Source organism: Coenobita brevimanus, chromosome 24 (assembly GCF_032717465.1).
Source record: "Coenobita brevimanus isolate Jiangsu-jjx chromosome 24, ASM3271746v2, whole genome shotgun sequence".
NCBI lineage: Eukaryota > Metazoa > Arthropoda > Malacostraca > Decapoda > Coenobitidae > Coenobita > Coenobita brevimanus.
In genome coordinates, this window is record NC_136977.1 from 49165970 (window position 1) to 49170400 (window position 4431).

At 42.7% G+C, this 4431-nt stretch overlaps 1 pseudogene; it reads left to right on the forward strand.

Annotated features, from left to right (window-relative positions):
• The first annotated feature begins 201 nt into the window (after positions 1-201).
• LOC145393593 (5S ribosomal RNA) lies at positions 202-320 on the forward strand (annotated as a pseudogene).
• Positions 321-4431: the final 4111 nt, after the last annotated feature.

Consider the following 4431-nt stretch of genomic DNA (forward strand, 5'->3'; position numbering starts at 1 on the left):
GATGTTGGTTGTGACAGGGTAGGTTACAACTAATTAACTACTCTACGGGTAAAGGACAAGGACAATACAGCAGGGAAATGTAATTAAGTTTATAAGTGGCTAACTGGATAGCAAGAACAAAATACAGAACTCCTCAGGCTGAAAGTGTTAACAATAAAGAAAGTGTTTGATAAGCTATAAGGGGATTCTTGCATAGTATAATTTAATTCTGTATCCACGTTGAGTACACCGCTTCCCATCTGATCAGCGAAGTTAAGCAACGTTGGGTCTGGTTAGTACTTGGATGGGTGACCGCCTGGGAACACCAGATGCTGTTGGCATCCCTACGTGTCAAGTGGGGTTGGTGGAGGATTAGTGCCCCTCCCTGTAAAACAATGAACTCTAAGCCCTTGGCCACCCCGTTTGGGATACATGGTGTCTGGCAATGAATGAATGAATGAATCACGGAATATAAGCTCGAAACTTCCCGTATGCTCTCAAAACCGGGTGCCATATTAATAGACCCTCATAAGCTTCAGTTGTGTCTAAGATTGTTTGTATATGTATTTGCCCTCACTCATACAGTTACCAAAATCTCATAGTCAAATCAGAGTGAATATGAGAGAGAGAGAGAGAGAAACCAAAATGATCTGTAGTGAGAATTCAGCCCCTTCAGTTCGGCGACGTGTTTTGTTTATTTATTTATTTGACGGTTAAACTAAAAGGGGCAAATGAAGGCCGTATCCAGCCTCTCAAGCCATAAATGTCTCTCCTTAGCTGAATAAAATCGTCTGAAGATAGGAAGATAATGAAAACTAGGTCATCGGACTGAAGGGGTATGCTGTTATGGCGACTCGTTTATCCTGCGAAGAAATGCGAACCCAGATCTCATTTACCTCCGAGTTAATTATTAGTTAGCGTCCCTTCAGTGAACAGGCCAATCCAGTAATCATGAAATCAGCAGCGTGTAATTGGTACCTTTGAACATCCTGGGGTATTAACTCTGTCGCTGGAAAAATACAAATAGCACAAGATGACATTGTACTAGTTTAAGGAAGATTTTGGGTTATATTATTCATTATTTTTTTCCTTGTAGATGCCTGAGAAGGAAATCATTAGCGAAATTTGTATTCTTAAAATATTCTTTCCCTCCTTGGACCCAAACTCTTTCCTTCGAGCATCAGAAATTAGTGGAACTTGAAGGAATTATCCAGACCATCTTATCTGCTCTCCTAAGCCTCTCTTCCACTTCCCTCCCCACACTTCTCTTGGTAAATCACAAGATACAAAGCCATTTACGGATGCATCACTCTGGTTTTCCCTGTCATACATTAAGGTTGGTCTCGTGAAATATAATGACATTCATGGTTACATTGATCTCATTTTCCTTGTCATACATTACGGTTAGTCTTGTGTATTGCTGCTGTTGGTGATGTTACAGTAGTAGTGAGGGTAGTGATGGTGGTGATGGTGGTGGTGGTGGTGATGGTGATGGTCGTCGGGTGGTTTTTTGTTGTTGGATGGTGGTGGTGGTGGTTATGATGATGATTTTAATGGTGATAGAGGTGGTGGTGATGGCTTTGGGGGTTGGTGGGGATAATGATGTTGCTGGTGACAGTGGTGAAAGAGGTGATGATGCTGGTGATCATGATGGTAGGTGGTGGTGGTGGAAGTGATGTTGATGTTGGTAGTGGTGATGGTGACGGCGGTGGGTGATACAGAAATGGCGTCCTTGTACTGAATGGGTTAACAGGACCGAGCGAGCCTGGATTTAGATGTAAGGAAAAGCAGAAGAAAAGAGCAACAGATAAGAGTTGGTAATTTTCTGTTAGTCACCGGTGTAGCTGGTTTCCGCAACAGATTAACCTGTTCCGTCAGATGATGATTTTGTCTGCCCTTCATGTCGACACACTAACACAAGCATGCAAGCTCATACATACATACATACATACATACATACACACATGCATACATACACATTCTCTCGATACCTACCTACCTATCTACGGTTCTCTCTCTCTCTCTCTCTCTCTCACACACACACACACACACACACACACACACACACACACACACATATCTATCCCCGTGTATGCGAACAATTAAGTCTTCATCAGCGTTTTTCGGGCTAAAATATACAGAAGAAAATTGCTTGTTCCGGCCTTCTAATTTCGATCCATCATTTTTGTCGGGTAATTGGGACGTCGGAAACTCAAACTCCGGGAAAATTAGCCTCTCTCTCTCTCGCAACTCCTCACATACCTTTTATTTATTTATTTATTTATTTATTTATTTCGTGTTGCTACCAGAACGATTTTATTCAGCGGACCGAAATACTAGATACTTCAGGGATAAAAACTCTCTTGAATGACCATATAAGCAGCTGGTCCTTCATATACACAGCTGGTTGATTCTGGTTCTGTTTTTATCGGTCTGTCTTTCCCTCTGCCTAGGTGTTCCAGTCTTCTAAACACCATCAGGAGCGTAAGGGTCTGAGGCTTGGTTCTCAAATATTTTACGTGGGAGTGACCAGTCGTTTATCTCTGAGCAACATAACCTCGAACAACAAACCCAACCCCCGGGGTAATACCTTTTTGTTGCATCCAGTCAGAGCTCCTCGCCCCACTGAACCACCAGGCGTTCATCCAGAGGCAAAGGCACAAAAACTATCTCCATTAACCTCGTGTCAGCCTTGCACACACTTGCGTAGTTGATTCAGGCTGCTCCAGACTGGTTGTGTTTAGCGCCTGGCTGTCAAAGAGTTAAAGTGGTGTTTGAGGGATGAGGAGCAAGATTCGTTTGGCATATTCATGGTGTGTGTGTGTGTGTGTGTGTGTGTGTGTGTGTGTGTGTGTGTGTGTGTGTGTGTGTGTGTGTGTGTGTGTGTGTGTGTGTGTGTGTGTGTGTGTGTGTGTGTGTGTGTGTGTGTGCTTATCCCTTATCTTCTCTCCTTCATACTCTCCTTCTTCCTCTTCCTCATCCAATCCAACCCTCCTCCCACCCTCACCCTCACCCCACACCCTACCACACCTCCTCCCCACCCCTCTCCACAATCAATCTTCCCGACCTTCAGAAGCATCCTTGAGCAAAAAGAAAGAAAGTTTGCCTAGGAAGACCTCACTAAGAAATAACGATAATAAATAAGACGATAATGCCCTCACATATATCCCACGCTACAAGATAACGATACTAAATAGCAAGATAATACCCCTCACATATTTCTTACGATACTCTGGGCTTTTGATACCCGCGGAATAAAAAAATGAATTGATGTCTCAGGTGTTATAATGTTAGATTCTCGTGTGCTATTTACATAACGTCAGTGGTAATTTGCGGACGCCGTAATGACTAGAGAGTATACTATGATATTCTTAGATACGCAGAGGCTCAGGACAGAAATATACACATGAGAAAGCACACACACACACACACACACACACACACACACACACACACACACACACACACACACACACACACACACACACACACACACACATCAGAGGGCCATCGCTATTAAGAAAGTTCGTTTTTTTTTTTTTTTAATCACTTTTCTTTCCCACAGTCTCACAACCCCTCCTAACCTCACCCTCCTGGCTGTGTTGTGTGGGTTTTACACTGTCTCTATTCCTTCCAGCTCTTTATACTCCCCTTCCCTCAACCCCCAACCTCATCTCTTCCCCGCCACATTCCTATTTTGCACTGCCTAGTTTTATATCATCCCCTATCTAAATCCCCAACTCATCCTCCAACTCCTACTACACCCCCATTTCTTTTATACAGTGTAGGATTTTATACTGCCCCACCCTTAGCCCCCTCCCCTACTTTCAAACCCCCTACCCTCCCCCTACACTTGCTATGATCGATCCTCCACCCGATTAACATAATCGCCCTAGCACCAAACATTTTTTTTTGTTTGTTTGTTTCCTGGGTATTACTAGACTTCGCTCAGCTTAAAAAAAAATAACGCTGATGTTATCGTAAACCTCTTAAATACAATACTTAAAGAGTTACTTGAGATCCTTTTTAAACTCCCTGATTGATACAATATCTTGCAGGCGTAGCAGGTAAAAGGGAAACTTATTTAATCACGGATGTTGCGCACGTCATACCGATACCCAAAGAGTCTGGTCGTCTTATGAATCCCACTTCATTTCGTCCTATTGTGTTGACTTCTTGTCTATGTAAGGTCATGGAACGTATGGTAAACAACAGGCTTCTTTTTGTTTTAGAGTCGAAGAATTTGTTAAATGATCAACAATGTGGCTTCCGTAAATACAGAAGTTCACTAGATCATTTAATGAATTTGGAGCATTGTATTGCAGAGGCATTTGCCAATAAAGAATTCATGATAGGGGTGTTCTTGGACATCCATAAAGCCTATGACATGACATGGCGACACGGTATACTAATGAAGCTCTATGCTTATGGTTTAAGAGGAAATTTGCTTAT